General features: G+C 43.4%; 1 long non-coding RNA gene and 1 pseudogene across 1 annotated transcript in view; both read left to right on the top strand.

Moving 5' to 3' along the window:
* The first annotated feature begins 3,732 nt into the window (after positions 1-3,732).
* Positions 3,733-3,827, top strand: LOC129034466 (small nucleolar RNA U13; annotated as a pseudogene).
* A 5,448-nt stretch (positions 3,828-9,275) lies between these two features.
* Positions 9,276-23,233, top strand: part of LOC134739110 (uncharacterized) — a 29,612-nt gene continuing 15,654 nt past the window's right edge. The window contains exon 1 of the long non-coding RNA XR_010125620.1: positions 9,276-9,344. This is a non-coding gene — a long non-coding RNA (uncharacterized LOC134739110). The remainder of the gene's footprint in view (positions 9,345-23,233) is intronic.

The following is a 23,233-nucleotide window of genomic DNA, read 5'->3' as shown; positions in this document are numbered from 1 at the left end:
TATACTTTACATCTCATACAACTGTGTAATATAATTTCCCACAGAAAGAATGGAAATGTAACGCAGTCTTCAGTAGGCTTGGTTGAAATTTTATTTTATTTTATTTTATTTTATTTTATTTTATTTTATTTTTTGAGATGGAGTCTTGCTCTGTCACCCAGGCTGGAGTGCAGTGGTGCAATCTCAGCTCACTGCAACCTCTGCCTCCCAGGTTCAAGCAATTCTCCTGTTTCAGCCTCCCGAGTAGTGAGGATTACAGGCATCCGCCACCACACCCAGCTAATTTTCGTATTTTTAGTAGAGATGGGGGTTTGCCATGTTGGCCAGGCTGGTCTTGAACTCCTGACCTCAGGTGATCCACCTGCCTCAGCCTCCCAAAGTGCTGGGATTACAGGAGTGAGCCACCGCGCCCGGCCTGAAATTTTATTTTTTATCATTGATCATCTAGAACTGTTTCAGTTTCACCATTCATTGTAACATCATGTGGAATTTTGAGATTATTGTCAAATGATAGAATGTCAAATGATGGAACATTATCATTTTCTTCCGTATATCACTAAGATTTCGGACATTTCAAATTTCCTGGTGCAGGAAGTAATCTTAATTACTCTTTGAGCTGATGACACTTATAAGTCAGTTTGTCTTTGGTGTTCCCATTGCAGTGATGTATCATGAGAGGTCAGTTTGTCTTTGGTGTTCCCATTGTAGTGATGTATTATGAGAAGTCCATTTGTCTTTGGTGTCCCCATTGCAGTGATGTATCATGAGAAGTCAGTTTGTCTTTGGTGTCCCCATTGTAGTGATGTATCATGAGAAGTCCATTTGTCTTTGGTGTCCCCATTGCAGTGATGTATCATGAGAAGTCAGTTTGTCTTTGGTGTCCCTATTGTAGTGATGTATCATGAGAAGTCCGTTTGTCTTTGGTGTCCCCATTTGCAGTGATGTATTATGAGAAGTCAGTTTGTCTTTGGTGTCCCCATTGTAGTGATGTATCGTGAGAAGTCAGTTTGTCTTTGGTGTCCCCATTGTAGTGATGTATCACGAGACCTACGTTATCATCTGTGGAGGGAGCTGTGGCCACCGCACAGATCCCCTCTTCAGGTCAACACAGCCATCCTTCAGCTGCTGGGGATGTCAGATTGGCTGAGGCCACATTTCTGATCAGCTTCTCCCAATCCTGCCATCCTCATTTCCTCACACGTATGTCTCCTGGGAGCACTCCACGGTAAGCCTCCGGCCCACAACTCTCCATTTCATGGTCAGCCTCCAGGGAACCCAATCTAAGACAGCTTCAAAGATGTCAGCATTTTTTATCAAAGTAGCAAGAAATGTAAAGCTTTTCCTAGTGAGTTAATATGCTTTACTTCCCTTTAACAATAAGATTACCAACTGGTCTGAGGGCCTTTATTTCTACCTGCATTTTCTTTCTTCTTCTTAAAAAATTACTACCTTTGGTATGATCTGAAATGTTATGCTTATAGGCTACAAACACAGACATTTAAGAATTTCTGAAGGGTGAGATTCCATTTTAAGAGAAAATAGTATGGTGTATTTAGAGTTGCATGTACATTATGTTTCTGACCAAGAGAACTGAATTCTCCACTTAAAATTGTACGTCTGATGATGGGAAGAATTTTCCATAGGCTATCTTCTGGTTCCATACCTTACAAACCTCTGTTCTCTTCCACTAACCACATACGTATTGCAATATGACCTGTCATTACCTTCAAGTCATGACACCAGGTGAGTTGGAGGTGAGAGTATTCCTGAAAGCCACTTTGACATCAGGACAGCTAGCGATGAATTAAGTATATTCAGAAGTGACTGTGGGCTGGGTGCAGTGGCTCATGCCTATAATCCCAACACTTTGGGAGGCCAAGGTGGGCAGATCACTTGAGGTCAGGAGTTCGAGACCAGCCTGGACAACACGGTAAAACCTCGTCTCTACTAAAAATACAAGAATTAGCTGGCTGTGGTGGCGCACACCTGTAATCCCAGCTACTCGGGAGGCTGAGGCAAGAGAATCACTTGAACCCGGGAGGCGGAGGTTGCAGTGAGCCGAGATTGCACCATTGCACTCCAGCCTGGGTGACAGAGTGAGACTCCATCCTAAAGAAAAAAAAAAAGAAGTGGCTGTGAGCAACTTACATATACCCAACCAAACCAAAACCCATCTCCCCCTTAACCAGATCCTAAAAATGCCCGCAACCACTCCAAAGCCACCGAACCATGAGATATGTATAGTGGAGGGAACCTGGGATTGAAATTATCTTACTTTTGCAAAATTTACAAAATGTGTGACATATGAATACATCGCTAGAACTCCTCTTGGCTTTGGAAGTCACCTGTGCAAGCGCGGGATCCTGAAGCTTAAACTTCGACAGCGTCACTACAAATCCAGCTCTGCCTGGGTCTGTCCCTGCAAGGCTGCCTCCAGCTTGCTGTGCTCTTGGACTGAAGTCCTCTGTTACTTCTAAGTCAAGTTGCTCTGCAGGACTCTCTGTTCTGGTCTTTGTCTCTTTCTGCCTAGAGGTGATAACACCTTGGCTCTTACTAAGACCAGTTAACTGCACTGTTCTTTGTGGTTTCCCTATGATCACACCTTTGCAAATAAACTATCCCGGAACTAACCCATTTGAATTGTGTCCTCTGTTTGCTGTTGGGACTCTGACCAGTCATCACTCACTCTTCCCCAACAAACACCCCTATTTCCCTCAAGCTGCCCCTAACTCTCTCCCTTCCTCACCCCAACCCCAGCTTACACCATCTGCCTCCCCGAAATGTCCTAAGCAAACCCTGCCCATTCTTCCAGGCCCAGCTGATCCCGTCCTCCTCCCCAACCAGAGTGGTGCTCAGGAAGCCCTGCCGGGTCAATGCATGTTTGAACATTATCTGGGCAATGTCTGCCTGCAGAAGCTCCAGGGAAGGAGGAGGGGTTCCTGAAGATAGCGATTTCATAATTAGGCCTCAGAGAAAGAGGCTCTTGGCGGCATCTTTCCTGGAGACCAGAATCACTGCTTACCCCACCATGGAGGGAGACCCTGTCAAAATGAAGGAGGTTCCTTCCCTCTGCTGGGTGAGGGGCTGGGATTCCCTCTGTCTGTGAGTATGGGAGTGATTAAAAGGGAGGCTGGCTGAGTGCCTTACACAAATCATTTCCAGCCACCCACACCCAAGGGACACTGCAGGAATGCAGGGCAGAGCACAGACGCATCCTTCCTGCTGGGCCTGGCTCAGAAGAGAAAGTCATGTCAGATCCAGGGAAGGGAGCTTCTGGGAGAACAGTGGGCAGAACAGCAGTAATCCCAGGCGAGCAGAGTCCAGGGCTCCTCCTCTGAGGCTCCATGAAGTAACTCAGGCAGGAAGACATGGGAAACAGTCTCTGCCCAGGTTAATGGGAGCAAGTCATGGCCACCTCCCAGAAAAGGAGACTGGGAAAAGAGTAGGACCCAGGCCTTTTCTTCCACAGGGCAGAGCAGTCTGGGGAGGCTTTGCTGCTGCTCAGGCAGGAGACGGCCATGAGGCCATGCGTATTCCTGCGGTGAAAAAAATGGAGGCCCAATTTTGGCCACGGAGGAGAGTCCTGTCACAGAGAGTGCAGGGACTCTGCCTAGCATCTGAGGCACTTCGAGAAAAGCAGAATGGAGCATGGGACCCAACTCTCCGCCCTGACTTTCTGAGCCTTGAGCCCCAAAATGTAGGTACTTTCAAACAAGAAAAGCACCAAGAAAGAGTCTTTTGTAGTTTGTAAGTGTGATGATTCGGTTTTGAGAGGTGCCTCCCTCAAACCTTGTAGACATCATCATCGGCACATTACCTGCCTGATGTGAAAAAGAGAAAGAAAAAAAGGTAGCAAATATCTGGGGATTTTCTTTCACTGGTTACTTTTAAATGCTTTAAAATTAAGAGACATTTTTATCCCCTTTATAAAACTAGAAAGATATGCCAGTTTAAAGGTAAGGAAGTGGGCTGGCATGGTGGCTCATGCCTGTAATCCTAGCACTTTGGGAGGCCAAGGCAGGTGGATCACCTGAGGTCAGGAGTTCAAGACCAGCCTGGCCAATATGGCGAAACCCCATCTCTACTAAAAATACAAAAATTAGCCAGATGTGGGAGCATGTGCCTGTAATCCCAGCTACTCAGAAGGCTGAGGCAGGAGAATCACTTGAACCCAGGAGGCAGAGGTTTTGGTGAGCCAAGATTGCACCACTGCACTCCAGCCTGGGTGGCAGAATGAGACTCTCTCAGAAATGAAAAACAAAAATAAAAAAAATTAAAAAATAAAGGTAAGGAAGTGACTGATCACCTCTCGGTTCACACGTGAGTGTATGGGCGTGGCAATGGCGATGGCGGTCATCGTCAGTAGAACATGTGTGGAGATATAGATATAAATGTAGCTGTAGATAGAGATATAGATATATGTCACAGTCAATGGAACTTAATATTAAACATTCGTGGAAAGAGCTGTCTGTGCTGACCACAGGCAGCTGATCTGTGACCTAGACCAGCCTCTACTGCTAAAATTATTGTGACCTTAAGCAAGTCAGTTTCCTATTCTGAGCCTAAGTGTTCTCATCTATAAATGAGGTAATTGGACTAGATGATATTACTATTGTTTCTGCCGGGCGCGGTGGCTCACGCCTGTAATCCCAGCACTTCGGCAGGCTGAGGCAGGCAGATCACAAGGTCAGGAGTTTGAGACCAGCCTGACCAGTATGGTGAAACCCCGTCTCTACTAAAAATACAAAAATTAGCCAGACGTGGTGGTGGGTGCCTATAATCCCAGCTACTGGGGAGGCTGAGGCAGAAGAATCGTTTGAACCTGGGAGGTAGAGGTTGCAGTGAGCCAAGATCGCGCCACTGCACTCCAGCCTGGGCGACAGAGCGAGACTCCATTTCAAAAAAAAAAAAAAAAAAAAATCGATGTTTCTAGTAAAACCAATTGTAGCCCATTAAAAGAGTAAATAGTTTTTAGTGCTCCCATTAGGTAAGTGTATTCTGCTTTGTGCGGCTCAGTAAGAAAGCCGGGAGCCATAATACTTGGGTTCCCATGTTGACGCTGCCTGTTTCCATCTGATGAGCTTGGATAAGACAGCATGTCTCTCTGAGCCTCAGTTTCAGGAAAGGATCCATGACTTCTCCAAAGCTCATGTGCTCCAATCTGGTCTCCCATTCCCCAGAGAAAGGCTTTGTGGTGCAAAAACCAAAATGTCTCGGGTCTCATTTGTCACTTCCAGCTAAGGAGACAGGCATTTCTGAGCCTTCTCCCTTAGGCACCCTATCACAAATAATAAACATTAGTCCATCCTATATCCTGACTTAAGAGGCACCTCAAAATATAATCCCCTGGGGCTTAATGGAGCACAAATGCACAGCAGATGACAGCATCTTGGGGTTTTCCGCATGTAAGCGGAAACCTTCTTAAACTGAGTCACGGTCCCTGACCGCATTCTCCTCTTGGAGGGCTAAAGCTGGCCAGACTAGTTATGGGACCATTTGGGAGAGGAGACCCATTTCCTTCTGGCAGTTTTCCATGATCTTGAATTCTAGAACCAAAAAGAGCACCCCACTGAGCCTCAATTCCTCGGATTGGGTAAAGCCACCCTTCCTGCTAATTGATCGGTAACAGAACATGACACATAACTTCCGTAAACACAGGAGCAGGAAAGAGGGGTGTTTCCACGAGGCAACAGGTGGAATAGGTAAGTACGAAGGCCCTCAAAGCATTGGCTTTGGATCAGGCAAACCCAGATTTGATTCTGGATGGACTACTTTCTAGCTGTGTGAGCTTGAGTAAGTTACTTAACCTTTCTGAACCTCAGTTTCCCCCTCTGTAAATATCTACTTCCCAGCACGATCATGAGGTATAGACATACTATCTAAAGAGCAGTAGTCTCAGTGCAGGGGCTTGCATGTACCTGGGGCTCAATAAATTCTAGCTCCACCTCCCTTCTCCTTCCTTTCACAAAATAATATTAGAAACGTGACAAGCTGATGACTGTTAGCTTGGCAGCATCATGAACCCATCATATCAGGCCTGTACCTAACTCTTCAGGTTACTATTATCCCCTAACCTCTTATCTTCTCTGATCTATGACAAATCACACCCTACACTGTGCCATTGTGTGTGCAATTCTTTGCCTAGACTGCCCTGCCCAATCTCCACATGGCCAAGTATTTCTCATTTTTCGAGGCCCAGTTCATCTCTTTCTGTCTCCCCATTACCCTCAATACTGGCAGCAAGGCCCTGTTCAAATGCCATGTTATGTGGGAAGCACTCCCTGACTTCTAACTGGAAGTAAACGCTGCCACTTCTAAGTGAACACAGAGATTTTGCTCTGTGTCTCATCATTTTTCCCTTCTATAATAAAGAAGTAAGAATATCAGCCCCTATCTCTCCACCAGCTGACTAGAAAGCTCTTTGAGAAGGATCAACATTGCCCATGCATCATCCTGGAAACCCTCAGGAGAAAATTCTGAACAGAGCAGAAACCCAGCAAATACTATTGACTGAATAAATGAAGGGAGATTAATATATTTGGAGATGCTGAGAAACTGTACTCTTCAGACAGGGAGTAGAAGGGAAAGAGAAGTTAGTTACACTGTCTGCATACCTATTGTGTGAGATAGATATCGCAGTTCCTAGTTACAGAGGAAGAAAATGAAGCTCGTAGAAGCTAAGTAATGATGTTACACAACCATTAATGGGCACAGCTACGTGCTGGGCACTGTTCCCAGAGAGCTGGGCACGTGTCATTTCATTTAATACTCACAACAACCCGTATGAAGCAGTCTGATTCTCATTTTGTAGATGAAGAAGCTGAGGCTAGAAGAAATTAAGTAGGTAACCCAAGTTTACAAAGTTCATGGAGTGAGGGCTGTCAATTTATACCCAGCCTATCAGATGTGGATAATTGGTGAGTACTTCGTCTTCTTTAACTGATCATTTTGTCCTCTAGAATCCCAAATCCCACTGAAGAGCAGGAAACAAACAAAAACTTGTCAAGTCAAAGATCTCATGTTTTTTGCGGGGGAAAGGAGGTAAAAGAATTTCTGTTTCTGTTTTTGTTTTTTCCATTGTCTATTTCTTTTGAAGAGTGCTGTGTTCCAATAATTCAAGGCTCAAACTTCCTTCCAGGCCTGTTTGTCCTTCTCTGAGCTTTCCTCTTTCCCTCCTCCCCGCAGGAAGGCTAGTCCTTGTCCTATCCCCTGGGTTCTCGCCACCTTAGGAGAAGTCCCGCGTGTACCTGCTCCCAGGGCCCAGTTCAAACCTGCAGCTAAAGTCCATGGCAGAGGACATGTCTGTTCTCTTGGCCCTGGGCTCATCTAGGGCCTGGTGTTCACCCCCTCTCCCCTTCTTCTTGCTGCTTGTTCTGTGCCGCCCCAGCTTTTCCTAGTACAGCCAACCTGGGCCTCCACCTGTGTCTTCTGGTGCGGGCAATCTTCACAGCATCTGCTGTGGGTCACATCCCCCTTGCCATAGAGGCCTGTGGCAGGCCTGCTGCCCTCAGCTGACCTCTCAGTGACCTTCTGCTTTACCCAGTGAGCCCTCAGAGGCTTCCAGATCAGGCTGGGGAGCACAGAGGCGAGGTGTAGTCCCACCTCAGGCCGGCTCTCTCTCCGCGAGGCCACTCAGGTCATTGTGAGGCCGTCCACAGGGCAGTCTCCTCCCAGGATTTCTTTAGCAGGAGGGGATACAAACTACTCTTGGGAATTCCCCCCGCTGAACTCACTTCTAATCTTCTCCCTGTGGGTTCGGCCCGGCCAGTGAGCCAGGCCACAAGTGTCTGGCCACTTGCCCTCCTCCTTCCCTTGTCTCTTGCATCCCACTCCCCGCAAACCCCTTCTCCATGCCACCTTGATGTTGAAAGGGTTCCTGTCCCTTCCGCTGTTTACAGAGGTGTTTCCTATACCACATTCTCCTCCTTCCCGAGATGCCATTCATCATTTTCCCTTTCCTAGAGCCGTAGTGGTAAAATGGGTGCAAGGAAAATATATAAGGAAGGTGTCTTGGGGGCCGGGCGCGGTGGCTCACGCCTGTAATCCCAGCACTTTGGGAGGCCGAGGCTGGTGGATCTTCTGAGGTCAGGAGTTCAAGACCAGCCTGGCTAAATGGTGAAACCCCGTCTCTATTAAAAAATGCAAAAATTAGCTAGGCGTGGTGGCGGGTGCCTGTAATCTGAGCTACTTGGGAGGTTGAGGCAGGAGAATTGCTTGAATCCGGGAGGTGGAGGTTTCAGTGAGCCGAGACCACACCACTGCACTCCAGCCTAGGCGAAAGAGTGAGACCCTCTCTCCAAAAAAAAAAAAAAAGAAAAGAAAAAGGAAGGTATCTTGAAAAATACTACTCTGAGTCCACTTGTAGCAGCAGGAATTAAACCCAAATGCATCCAACACTAAAGCTTTGCTCTTAAGCACCATTTTAGACACCCCAGTACTACAGAACTAGAGTAGGTGGATCTGAGATGTGAACCCAGGTCTAAACCAACCTCAAAATCCAAGCTTTTCCAATTAACCATTTTTCTCCTTCCCCTTTCACCAACAGAACCTGCCCACTCCAGGGTCTACCGGGTCCCTGCTATGGGTCACCTCCCCAGTGAATCGACTTCTAATCTTCTCTAGGGTCTGCTTCAGGGGCAGGGTCTAATGGTGGAAGAAAAAAGAAAGACCCTAGTCTTTATCTTACTAGGGTTTCCATACTTAGCAAATCAAAGTATAGAATGCTGGGGTCTGCATTCTCTAACAGCCTGAACAGGAGTCCTTGACCCCTCACTTCAGCACCAGCTCCTACTTCCTCCTTCCGTGCAAGCAGAGTCCGCAAGTATCTCCAATGTTGACTTGAGAATGTTTTCAGAGCAGAAATGCAGAAGATCTTTCTTTCAAAGCACACATGCCTTTGTTCCCTGCTTTGGATCACTTAAGGCAGCCTTGAGCAGCCCCTTAATAGGTTTGTTTTGCGGTTGGTTTATTCCTCCGTTGGGGTGAGTAGATTTCATTTAGCTGCATAAAAGAAGAAAAGCAGTTTGTAAGCCAAGTGGAGCAGCAAATGTCAGATCAGGCTGAAGGCTGCTGAAGTTTCCCGCAGGCCCCAAAAACCGTCTTAAACAACTTACTCTGCTGGTTTAGTGCAAGGGTGGTTTTCTTTCTCCCCCCTCAGCCGGACCTTTTGGATCTGTTTTACTCACCTGGAAAGTTGCATAATCTTGACAAGCACAAAGCAATTAAGAGATTCCTAGCTCCTGCTGCTGCTCCTCCTGCTGCTGCTGCTGCTGCTGCTTCTGCTATACACTGGTAGGTGGAAGAAGGGACGCTGGCCTCTAGGATTAAAGACTCTGACTTCACCGGTAAGTAGACGTAGAGAGCAGACGCAATTCCACAGATCATTCTCATCAATGTAAACTAGATGTGCCCAAAATATGTTGGATCATAAATTTCAGGTAGACACAAAAGTAATGCACCTCCTTGATTACCTCAGTTATTTACAATTGACTTGGAGAAATCCAGTCTAAGGATTTAATTTAGTAAACATGTCTTGAGTTCCTGATGCACAAAAGGAAGGCCCTGGCCAGGTCAGAGCTTTGATTACAAAAATAACTAAGACATGGTCTTAAACCTCACATGGTTTCTGGCTGCTGGTGGTGGGCGGGGAGGGGAGAAAATGACAATATGAAATGTCTGCTCCCCTTCAGAAAATTCTCCCTGTCTTAAAGGGGAATATCACACAATGGGACTTGTCGGGGTGTCGGGGGCAAGGGGAGGGATAGCATTAGGAGAAATACCTAATGTAGATGACGAGTTGATGGGTGCAGCAAACCACCATGGCACATGTATACCTATGTAACATACCTGCACGTCCTGCACATGTATCCCAGAACTTAAAGTATATTAAAAAAAAAAAAAAAAAGAAGAAGAAAGAAAGAAAATTCTTCCTGTCTTAAGCCTGTCCCCTACCCCTTTGCTTCAAAGCCTGGTTTCCAGGAAGATTGATTGACATGCATCACCTCCCAGTTCCCACCTGCATCTGCTCCCTGCAGTCCTCTGACTTAGCTTTAACTACCATATCTACCTGCAGATTTTAGTCTTTCTCTTACTAGGGTTCCCATACTTAGCAAGTCAAAGTAATATACATACTTATACTTAAAAAGTATTCATTTTGGGGAAGGTGGGGATGGTTAATGGGTATAAAAAATAGAAAGAATGAATAAGACCTACTATTTGATAGCACAACGAGGTGACCATAGGCATAATAGCTCTATTGTACATTTTTAAATAACTAAAAGAGCATAACCGGATTGTTTATAACACAAAGGATAAATGCTTGCGGGAATGGATACCCCATTCTCCATGATGTGACCATTTCACAGTGCAGGCCTGTGTCAAAACATCTCATGTACCCCATTAAGATATACACCTACTATGTACCCACAAAAATTAAAATAAAAAAAGTGTTAATTAAACAATATTTTTAAAGTATTCATTTCTATCTGAATGCAAATTTAACTGGACATGCTGTATTATATCTAGCAACCGTGTTTTACTAGACTTATCTGCTTGCTCTAACCTAGTGACTGTTCCTTCCTTCTTAAAATGATCTTCTTCTTTAGCAGATGTAACGTTGACTGACGTGGCTCTCTCCTGATCATCCTCCCTCCCCTTGGACCACCCACTCAGTCTCTTTCACAGCCTCCCTTTTCCTTAAATGTTGAGCTCCATTAGAGCTCCAGCCTCTGTTCTTCTCCCTCCCTCAGTCTTCCCAGGACATCTTCAACACCTCGTCTTCAATGACCTCAGCCAAGGTGGCATCCGCTTGATGAGTCTTCCTCTAGCTCAGAGAGAATACTTTCTTCAGCTCACTCCAATCTCTATGCTTCATGGTCTCTTGGGCAACTCCAAGCAAGATGTACCACAGGTTTCCCAAGATCAGCATGTTGAAAATTATTTATTTATTTATTTATTTTTGGAGTGCAGTGGCATGATCTCAACTCACTGCAACTTCTGCCTCCCAGGTTCAAACAATTCTCCTGCCTCAGCCTCCTGAGTAGCTGGCATTACAGGCATGTGCCACCACACCCAGCTAATTTTTTTGTATTTTTAGTAAAGACAGGGTTTCACCATGTTGGTCAGGCTGGTCTCGAACTCCTGATCTCGTGATCTGCCCGCCTCGGCTTTCCAAAGTGCTGGGATTACAGGCATGAGCCACCGCACCCAGCCACATGTTGCAAATTTTACTCATTTGTTTCCTCTCCATTTCTACTCTTCCCAATCCCAGTGAATTTGCCCCACCATCCAACCCAATACTCGAGTCAGAAACCCAGCAGTGGCTCTTTATTTTGTCCTCTTCCTTCCCACAACCCCCACATCTAATTTGTCTCCTTGCAGGTTAGAGTCTATCTTCCAAAGATTTTTCATCTGTCCCCGTTTGCTTTCTGCCACTGCCCTCTTACAGACCATCATCATCTCTCACCTCGACCGTGGCAGCAGCCTCCTAGTCGGTCTCTCTGCCTCCATTCCTCCTCTGTAGTCCACAACATCCCCTGAAGGATGTTGCTAACACAAAAGTCATATTATAGCCTTCCCTTATTTCACTGGTTTCTCATCAACCATTGGGTAGCTTGACCCATGGGACTCTTCACCACTTCTCCAAGTTTATCTGCTGACACAGAACAACCCCAGCCATACTGAAAATAGTCTCTCTTCCCTAAGCATATGATTTGGTCTCCGTCTGATTTACATGTATCAGGGCTTTCTGCAGCACACTCCTACCTGCACTGGAAACCATGGAAAACTACTCATCCTCCAAGCCTCAAGTCAGTCTTTGCCTCTTCGCAGAAGCCTCTCTACATTCTCCAAGGAAACGTGGAGGGGGAGTATACTCCATGCTCTGTGTTCCTATGGCTACTAGAGTCTAGCACCTTCTACTAACCTCGTTAGAAAGCCCTCTAGAGGAAAGATCTGTTTGCAAGTCTTGAATTTACTGTAATTGATTACACATGACTAGAACCCGAGCTCCTGGAACACAGAGACCATATCTTTTATTAGCTTTGTTTTGTTAATATCTAGAATTTTAAAAATATCTGTAAGAATACAGAAACTAATACAACCAACACTTGTGTTTCAATTGACCAGAGTTGACCCCTATTAATATTTGGGTGTATTTGCTTCCAATCTTATCCCTTTGACTCTACTGTCTTCCCTCAGAAGCAAAATTGTAAGCAAGACGAGCAGACAAGGGATCCTGGAGTAAGGGTTTGAGAAGAGCTGGAGGGCCAGGTACGGTGTCTCACACCTGTAATCTCAGCACTTTGGGAGGCCGAGGCGGGTGGATCATGAGGTCAAGAGATCGAGACCATCCCAGCCAACATGTTGAAACCCCATCTCTACTAAAAATACAAAAAATAGCTGGGCGTGGTGCACATGCCTGTAATCCCAGCTACTCGAGGTGGGGGCTGAGGCAGGAGAATCACTTGAACCCAGGAGGCGGAGGTTGCAGTGAGCCAAGATCATGCCATTGCACTCCAACCTGGCAACAGAGTGAGACTCCATCTCAAAAAAATTAAAATTAAAATTAAAAAAAAAAGAGCTGGAGTTGGGTGGAGGATGATCTGGGAGGTACAGAAATGAGACAAGTGGAATCAGTCAAAGCGTTCTTGGAACGGACTTTGAAACGGCAGAAGTTCACATATTTTTCTTGAAAATGCCCATTTTCTTTGTCAGGCCGAGGTGGGTGGATCACCTGAGGTCAGGAGTTCAAGACCAGCCCGACCAACATGGAGAAACCCCCTCTCTACTAAAAATACAAAGTTAGCCAGGTGTGGTGGTGCATGCCTGTAATCTCAGCTATTCAGGAGGCTGAGGCAGGAGAATCGCTTGAACACGGGAGGCAGAGGTTGCAATGAGCCGAGATTGAACCATTGCACTCCAGCCTGGGCAACAAGAGTGAAACTCCATCTCAAAAAAAGCAAAAAATTTGCCTGTTTTCCCATAGACTGATGGCCCACTTTAGCTATATGTATACTGGTGGCAAACTGAAAACATTAAATGAAAGAAAATCTTATTTTATGTGGTTTTAGCTTAGCAAAAAAAATTTTTTAGAAGACGGCATCACTTTAAAACTCTGGCAAAACTTATTTTCAGTTTCTTTTGGTGCTTATTACCAAAAAAAACCCAATAAAGCAAAAACAAACAAACAAAAAACCTCTCTCAAACAGCCTGGAAGACTCTGCACCAAAATATTAATTGTGATTATCTTTGGGTGGCAGCATTAGAGACCATTTTCTTTTGTTTGCCTGTCTGCCTTTTTCAAAGTAATGAAGAAGAGTAATGCAGGAGAGCAATGAGGAAGAGTAATAGCAAATGAAGCAATGAAGAAGAGAATAATGCCTTTAAAAATATATTCTCAGTAATAGGGAAAGGTAAACAGTTTGAGAATTTTTTTCATGATAGACACAGAAGATTTGAAGAGAGGGAGAGTATTCATTGGCAGCCTAGAATTTACAGCTTGGACTTTAATGAGATTTCTCCCTATCAAGATTACGAATTGGCTGTACCACCCAGGGAACAAACAGCTGACCTCAAATCACATGCCGATATATTCACAATTAAACAATCACTGAAGAAGCTATAAAGCACAGAAAATGTGTAGTAGTTAAAAATAATAAACAAATGAAGCTTCTGTGTTTTCTTGCCTGAGAACAAGGGCCTGTTCTTCTAGTCTTTATAATGAAATAGTGAGACTCTGTGGAAAAAAATACAGCAGTTGGTAAATGTTCTAAAGGGAGCATTGCAAATATGTCATAAACCCAAGTGCTTCTGAGTTCACCTGTGACTGGGTAAGAACGCAGGACAGGCTATGAGCAGGTGGCCAGTGGGCCTCTAGATATTAATTCACTGCAGAAAGCAGCCATAATGAAATTCATTTTTTTCTTTCTTAAAGTCAAATTCCTGAATTTGGTTTTTAAAACAGGAGAAGTATTTCATAATGAGAAAGTGATTTATTTAGAGTTTTTCCACATATGTTACTGAAACAAGGTTGTGCTTTTTGTTTGTTTGTTTGTTTTTGAGCAGAGTCTCACTCTGTCACCCAGGCTGGAGTGCAGTGGTACGATCTCGGCTCACTGCAGCCTCCGCCTCCTGGGTTCAAGCAATTCTCCTGCCTCAGCCTCTCGAGTAGCTGGGATTTCAGGCGCCCACCACCATGCCCAGGTAATTTTTATATTTTTAGTAGAGATGGGGTTTCACCAGGTTGGCCAGGCTGATCTCGAACTCCTGACCTCAGGTGATCCACCTGCCTCGGCCTCCCAAAGTGCTGGGATCACAGGCGTGAGCCACCACTCCCAGCTGCCTTTTTTTTTTTTTTTTTTTTTTAAAGGTAACATGCCTGTTCAAAGACAGATTACAGGTGGTAAAAAAAAAAAAAAAAAAAAAATACAGTTGAGAAAGCCTTGCAAAGTTTCCATTTTGAAAGCGGAATACCTTTCTCCGTTGTTTATTCCTGTGCATTTGGCATAGCGAGGTGAAAACCAACGTCCTGCTCCATTCTCCTAATTCTCTGCTCACTTCGGTTTCCATGGTTTTTGTTCCCCTTGTTACCGAGGGGAGGAGAGTTGTGCTAATGCTTACTTTTTGGACATCCAAATGGTGGGGATAGTTTGTGGCAACCCCTCCACTAGCCAGTCCTGAAAGACCTTTTTAGTGTGGGGTCAGGCATCCACATTTCCCTGAGGAAGCTTTCCTGGACAGCTTGCCAGGATGCTGCAGGGTGCAACCAAATACTAGAGTATGAAATGGAAGAGGCGGTGGCAGTATGTGCGTTTGATGGGTGGTGAACTGAGGATGGCAGGCCAGCCTTCTGGGCTCTATTCCAACAAATGTCCCTTAGAGAGCTGACCTTCTATTTGCTGGGCTGAACTCTACTAGATACCATGTGGAATTCTGGTGATAGGAGGGAAATAATTGGAGATGTTTATTTATTCAGTCAGTCAACAAATCTTTATTGGGCATCTGCAATGTGTTAGGTGCTAATAAATGCAAATAATTTTACAAAGAATAGAAAGTTAGACCCATGAAAGTATTTCGTAATTTACAATGAGTTTTCATCTGTGTTACTTCAAAGAAGATAAAACAGGCATGGTCCCTGCATTCAAAAATTCATAATCTAGTAGGTGAGATAAAAAATGTAGATAAATATTACATTCCAGAGTAGAATACGATACAGTTCACCAGAGAAAGGGGCAGACCCTGACCAGGGAATGAACAGCTGTGCAGGAGTCACATGGCAGTGCTTGCACAGCTCAGAGCTCAAAAAAAGGGAGAGGTCACATCCAGCTCTGGTTCCAGCTGTGTCTGAGTAAGACGTACATGATGGAATCTGGACATGTGAATAAGGAGAATAGAGTGGTTGTACTTTCGTCACCTTCAAAGTACTTAAAGGGGCACACTCTTGGTTTTGGTTTGTGGCTCAACATCTTCTGGAGGATGTGCATCTTCTGGAGGAAGTGCACAACAACCATTTGGTTGCCTTTGCAGAACCTGTACCCTGTACTTTGTTTGTTTTTTTGTTGAGACAGAGTCTTGCTCTGTCGCCCAGGCTGGAGTGCAGTGGTAGATCTTGGCTCACTGCAACCTCCGCCTCCTGGGTTCAAGCGATTCTCCCGCCTCAGCCTCCTGAGTAGCTGGGACTACAGACATGCACCACCATGCCCGGCTAATTTTTGTATTTTTAGTACAGACGGGGTTTCCCCATGATGGCCAGGATGGTCTCAAACTCCTGACCTCAGGTGATCTGCCTGCCTCAGCTTCCCAGAGTGCTAGGATTACAGGTGTCAGCACCTTGCCCAGCCTGAACCTGTACTTTAAAATTTAAAAACATTTTTGGAGCCCGCAAGATAAGCGAATTGTGGCTGATAATTCATGTGGAATTAGGCCAGGTGTAGTGGCTCACACCCATAATCCCAGCGCTTTGGGAGGCCGAGGCGGGCGGATCACTTGAGATCAGGAGTTCGAGACCAGCCTGGCCAACATGGTGACACTCCATCTCTACTAAAAATACAAAAATTAGACAGGTGTGGTGGCGGGCGTCTGTAATCCCAACTACTCGGGAGGCCGAGGCAGGAGAATCACTTGAACCTGGGAGATAGAGGCTGCAGTGAGCCAAGATCCGCCACCACACTCCAGCCTGGGTGATAGAGTGAGACTCCATCTCAAAATAATAATAATAATAATAATAATAATAATTCATGTGAAATTAAACCTATTGACAGTGGTCAATAGGCCTAAAAGTCTCACTTTTAGGCCATTTTCTAAAGCACCACAATTTAGGGAATAATTTTTTTTCAATTGTGGGGGATAATTTATAGACCTCAGTGACTTAGATTATTAACTTGGTCCTAAAATTTATAATTCTTCAATATAAGTTCATAAATATTCATCATGGTGCCTAGGGGAGACCTCTCTTGGCTAAGAGACAGTTATTCAGTAAACACTTTTTGTTTCAACTCTTTATTCTGATAAATATTCTAATATAGTATGGAAGGATTTATTGCCTTGATAATGAGGATACGTTTTTCTTTTCTTTGGTAATTTCATATCTTGTGGTGTCTCAAATTTCTTATTCTGAGTGCCAGTTGCCATTGAACAGGACTATATAAGGAAGATATCTATATAAGGAAGATATGAGCATTATAAACAAATGTGGACTTATATCAGAAGCTCCCTTGAAAACAAGGAACTTACTAAATTTCCTCTGATATAAGTGTATGTGTGTGTTGTTCTTCTAAAAAGATAATTTAAAAAGAATTTTAAAAAATAGTAATTCGTTAGAGAGTCTGATTAGTCTGATATTTTGTATTTCTGGCTTTGCTTATAATTTGCTGCATTCACCTGGTTTTATGACTCTTGTGTCCTGATGGTCTGTGTCCAAGCAGGTAAAGACCTGCCTTAGAAGGTCTTCCACATTCATATAGCAAAAGAAATTAGGGAATCTGCCAAGTTCTTGAGCTCAATGTATCCTTTTTCCAGTTGATTGAAATGAACAACTAGTATGCCTCTTAGGAACACACACAATAATCTGAATTCTTGGTTTGACTAAATAAAAAATAGAAATTAATCATATTTATTTCAAGATAAAATCCACTAGTATCACCTGAAATCAAAAGCCACATAGAATGAACTTGGTTTCAATGGGTCAAAATATTTCTAATACGCCTCTGTGATGAGATGGAAATGAAGATGAGAAGGAAACTTAAGTCTACTGACAAATATAGAAAATGTTTCACGTCCTGAATGAGTGTGTCCGTGTTTTTCTGTTTCCATCTGGATCCTTTTCAGTGTGATTACTTATTTTTAGGTTGGCCTTTTAGCAGGAAGATGAAATGGCTTCAGGAAATAATGTGAAAGGTTAAGAAGATGGGTGAGAAGTGTAAGTCGAGAGCTGTCATAAAGGAAAACGTGGCCTCACAGTTGTATGTTTAGTGCATCTCTAGAAAAACAAAATATCCATATTTCTGCTCAGTTCCTATCATTGAACCTTGTAAACCTGAGTAGCTATGCCGTAGTGTCAAGGATTATTAGAGAAAGTATGGAACTTGAAGACACGTAAGTATAGGAGAGGCAGTGCAACCAAATAATGAAATGGAAAACAGGCCCTACAATGGGAATGTGCTATTTTTTCTTTTTCTTTCCTTTTATTTTTTGGGAGATGGAGTCTAGCTCTGTCACTCAGGCTGGAGTGCAGTGGTGCAATCTCAGCTCACTGCCACCTCAACCTCCCGGGTTCAAGTGATTCTCCTGCCTCAGCCTCCCGAGTAGCTGGGACTACAGGCACCCGCCACCAAGCCCAGCTAATTTTTGTATTTTTAGTAGAGATGGGGTTTCACTGTGTTGGTCAGGCTGGTCTCGAACTCCTGACCTTGTGATGCACCCGTCTCGGCCTCCCAAAGTGCTGTGATTACAAGCGTGAGCCACCGCGCCCGGCCATGTGCTATTTTTTCTGAAAGCCTTTAGAGTCACATGGGAGAAGGAGATATGAACTAGAACAAGCAGCAATTTGGTCATGTTATTCACGTCGAACCCAGGCAACCTACCAAAACTGAATGACATAATCTTCAAACTAGTGTTGAGGAAAGAAGCCCTTAGAATATGCATAAATACTCATTTTTTTCTAACAGGTTGATAAGTCCAAACTATTTTAAAACGCTTCATATTCTCCTCACTCCTTTATGTAGTGAGTAACCAGTGAGGTAGTCAGCTCTGGCTATGCCTTTAGGGCAGCCACCCAGGAGGGCACCAGAACAAATCAGAGTGATGACCGCCTCCTCCGCTGTTTCGACACTCCCCGCTCATCTTTGGCGCATGCCAATCCTGACCCCTTCTGCCTCCCAATCCTGGCCCCTTCTGCCTCCCAATCCTGGCCTCTTCTGCCTCCCAACCCTGGCCCCTTCTGACTCCCAATCCTGGCCCCTTCTGACTCCTGATTGTAGGTTGCCCTCGGGTTTCACATCCAGCTTCTGGACTGGGTTTGGTATTTGCTCACACTTGGCTGAATCAGGGCTGTCAGTCAAGATTTCAGCTCATATTCTTCATTTAAAATCTTTCCGCTACAAGGCCGGGCGCGGTGGCTCACACCTGTAATCCCAGCACTTTGGGAGGCCGAGGCAGGAGGATTACCTGAGGTCAGGAATTCAAGACCAGCCTGGCCAACGTGGTGAAACCCCGTCTCTACTAAAAATACAAAAATTAGCTGGGTGTGGTGGCAGGTGCCTATAATCCCAGCTACTCAGGAGGCTGAGGCAAGAGAATCACTTGAACCCGGGAGGCGGAGGTTGCAGTGAGCCAAGATTGCACCATTGCACTCCAGCCTGGGTGACAAGAGCAAAACTCCATCTCAAAAAAATAAAATAATAGGGGCAGCACACCAACATGGCACATGTATACATATGTAACAAACCTGCACATTGTGCACGTGTACCCTAGAACTTAAAGTATAATAAAATAAATAAATAAATAAAATTAAAATAAAATATTTCCACTACAGGCTGCATCGGTGACTCTTTCTGGACTCCATTCCCAGCCTGGCTCCTGCCTATGTGGATGCAGCCTCAGCCAAAAGCCCTTGTCCTGGTGAAAGGGAAGTCCAGCAAGAATTCTTTTTTGTTTGTTTGTTTTTGTTGCTGTTGTTGTTGTTGTCTTTAGACAGTCTTGCTCTGTCGTCCAGGCTGGAATGCAGTAGCGCAATCTCGGCTCACTGCAACACCCGCCTCCTGGGTTCAAGCAATTCTCCTGCCTCAGCCTCCCGAGTAGCTGGGACTACAGGCATGCGCCACCACACCCAGCTAATTTTTGTATTTTTAGTAGAGATGGGGTTTCACCATGTTGGCCAGGATGGTCTCGATCTCTTTACCTCGTGATGTGTCCGCCTGGGCCTCCCCAAGTGCTGGGATTACAGGAGTGAGCCACCGCGCCCGGCTGCAAGAGTTCTAATTCTCACTTTGTAAGGATGGAGAAGTCCACACAGTGGGACCTTTCCTTCCTTGCCCGCACTGCCTCCAGTACATGAAGCTGGTCCTGTACACTGATCTGTCATTAACTGAATACATCCTTCCTGCACAGACACTAAAGAGGTCCTTTCCTGTTCTCCACCCTTATTTTTCCCTCCCTCCTGATTTTTCTTTCTTCCAAAGCCTTTGCTGGACTCTTCCTATGAGCCAAAACCTACATTAGGTGCTAGAATCATAAAGATACTATCCCTGCCTTCTATAAACTCATATTCTAGTGGCTTCTGCCTTGAAGAAATAGGACCAATCAAGCACCATATATTCATAGACTTGTTCAACATTTTGGGAGTTTTGCCTTTGTTAACATGGAGAGGAATATGAGTTCATTTGCTCCTTGTTTCATACTGGCTACTTAATTAAGTAAAAGCATTTAGGAAGAGCTTTGAGGAAAAAGTGTATCTTTAAGGAGCTGTTAACTTAACCAGCCCAAACTGAAGTCTCCAGCAAAACTTTTTATTCCCATAATATAAGTTTGTTAACTTAAAAAATTATTTCCTGCCCTTGCCTGCCCCCCACAACCCAGCCCAAGGCAACACTGATCTGCTTTCTGTCACTATAGGTTAGTTTGCAGTTTCTAGAATTTGATATAAATGAGAGTTTGTTCTTTGGTGGGGGCAGGATCTAGCTTCTGTCACTAGCATAATTATTTTTGTATTCACCTGTGTTGTCATGTGTATCAGTAACTACTTCATTCTTATTGCTGAGTGGTATTCCATTATATTGATGTACCACGATTTGTTGATCCATTTATCTGTTGATGAACACTTGGGTTGTTTACAGTTTGGGGCCCTTGCCAAAAAAGCTGCTACAAACATGCCTAGTGGATGTCCTCAGAAGTAGCCCAACTCCCTGGAGCCTGAAACAAAGAGAGAGAAAGAGAGAGCAAGTAAGAAGGAGGGGCTCTGGCTTCTGCCAGAGAAAGGTCCAGATGATTGTGCCAGAACAGAAGCACAAACAATAGCACCTTTCATTTGTGTGGCACTTTGAAGTTCACAAAAATTTTTCACCTTCATTGTCTTCCATAACTTACATAACATCCTTCCTTGGCAATTGGGACACGCATTACTATCACCAATTGACAGATAAGAAAACTGGTGCTCAGACATATTGAAGTGACTTGGCTAGAGTCGTATAAGCACCGAAGTCTAAGGGCATTATTAATCATTCTTACTGTCCTATGACTTCTTCCATTCTGGTGCGTAGGAAAAAAGCTCAGCTTCTCCACCTCAAGAAATTGTGGCACACACACAAACCTGATTGACTCTCCAGAGTTCTTTAATGTACCTGACTCCCTTGGTTAAATTGTTTAAGGAAAAATAAAAAGTATTTGCTACTATTACCGGTTTCCCCTGGAGTACAAAAGCCATTGTGCTATGGATTGGCAGGATTCAACAGTCTTTTTCTTATGAATATATTGGCATTTATAAGCAGGAATTCCACTAATCTATGATGATGATCCTGGGACACCTCCTCATCCTAAGAACCAAATGATACTCTGTGGAGTAGGAATATACTATATCTGAAATGAAATGATTATGATTTTATGTGATTGACAGCAGATGAGACATTGTAAAATAAAAGGTCAATGCACTTAAAAACATAGTAATAGAAAATTTTCCAAACCAAAGCACAGAGAGGAAAAAAAAATAAACCAAGTCTTAGTGACCTATTAGACACTATCAAGCTGTTTAACATACTTGTAATTAGAGTTCCAGAAGGGAAAGCAGAAAAAGTATTGAAGAAATAATAGCCAAATATATTTCAAATTTGATGAAAACTATAAGCTCACAAATCTGAGAGCTCAACAAGCCATGAGACATAATAAAGATAAAACTACATCAAGCCATATCCTAATTAAATTGCAGAAAACCAGTGAAAAAGAAAAAATCTTAAAAGATGTATTATTCAGTGGCTCACACCTGTAATCCCAGAACTTTGGGAGGCCAAGGCAGGCGGATCACCTGAGGTCTGGAGTTCGAGACCAGCCTGGACAACATAGTGAAACCCCATCTCTACTAAAAACACAAAAATTAGCTGGGTGTGGCTGAGGCAGGAGAATTGCTTGAACCCAGGAGGCACAGGTTGCAGTGAGCTGAGATTGTGTCACTGCACTCCAGCCTGAGCAACAGAGCAATGAGATTGCGTCACTGCACTCCAGCCTGAGCGACAGAGCAACACCCTGTCTCAAAAAAAAAAAACAACAGACATACATACAGAGGCACAAAGATTTTTAAAAATACTGATGACTTGTCTTCAGAAATAATGCAAGCCAGAAGGCAATGGGAAGGCATTTCTATGTTGCTGAAAGAAAACAAAAAACGGCAAACCAAGAATCCTAAAGCCTGTGGAAAAAATATCTCTTAAAAACAAAGATAAAATAAAGACATTTTCAGATTTTAAAAAGCTGAGAGAAGTAACTGCCAGCAGATTTTTCACTATAATAAATGTTAAAAAGAATACCTTCAGGCAGAAGGAAAAGGAACCAGACAGAAACTCAGGCTTACCTAAGGAATGAAGAGTTCTGAAAATGGTAGATAGGTGGGTAAATATAAAAGATTTTTTCTGATTTTTACTGTTTTTAAATTAAAATGGCCTGTTCTAAGCAAAGTTAATAATGACATATTGTGGATTTTGCAATAAATAGGAATCTAAAATGTACAGCGTTGATATGAAGGACCCAAGGAGGAAAATGGAAATACATTGATCTAAAGTTTTTATACTATGCTTGAAGTGCTAATATTATTTGAAGGTGGGTTGTGGTAAGTTAAAAATACGTATTACAAGCCCTATAGCAACCACTAAAACATAAAACAGAATTATAGCTAGTAAGGTAATAGTGGAGATAAAATAGAATCCTAAGAAATAATTGCTTACTCCAAAAGAGGTCAGGAAAAGAAGACGTAAAGGAACAAAGAACAGATGAGTCAGGCAGAAAAAAAAAAGGAGTAAGATTGTAGAGTTACACCTAACTATATTATGTTATAGTATATTATATTAATTGATTTAATTATATTAAATGTAATCAGTGTAATTATATTAAATGTAAATAGTCATAACATCCTGATTAAAAGGTAGATATTATCGTAATGGATAAAAAGGCAACATTCAACTTAATACTTTCTACAAAAAAAGTTTAAATATATGAAGACAAGCTGGTTAAAAGTAAAAAGGTAGAAAGAGATACATCGCACACTGACTATAAGAAAGCTGGAGTGACAATATTAATATCAGACAAAATAGATTTCAGGACCATGAGTATTACAATAATAAAGATGGGTATTTCATAATATAGACGTTAATTCAGCAAGATGTAACAATTCCAGATGGATGTGCAGTTAATAACAAGCTTTAAAACACATGAAACAAAAACTAAGTGCAAAGGACAATTAAAGGAATTCACATATAGCTAGAATTTTCCACAAAGTCCTATTTCAATAATTGATAGACAAAGTAAATAGAAAAACAATAGCAATAGAAAACATGAACAAGTTACCAAAAACCAGTTATAGAAAACATGAAGAACGCTATCACCCCATTTGACTCATTACATTTTCTAGAACATATTTCCCAAAACAGCAGAATACACATTCTTTTAACGTACACATTGAACATTCACCGTCTCTGATCACAACAGAATTAAAATAGAAATTAATAACTGAAGATATCTGGAAATCCTCAACCAT

The sequence above is a fragment of the Pongo pygmaeus genome, chromosome 2 (genome assembly GCF_028885625.2).
Source record: "Pongo pygmaeus isolate AG05252 chromosome 2, NHGRI_mPonPyg2-v2.0_pri, whole genome shotgun sequence".
In the NCBI taxonomy this organism is placed as follows: domain Eukaryota; kingdom Metazoa; phylum Chordata; class Mammalia; order Primates; family Hominidae; genus Pongo; species Pongo pygmaeus.
The sequence above is the reverse complement of the archived record's forward strand: the minus strand, read 5'-3'. Positions and strand labels throughout refer to the sequence as shown.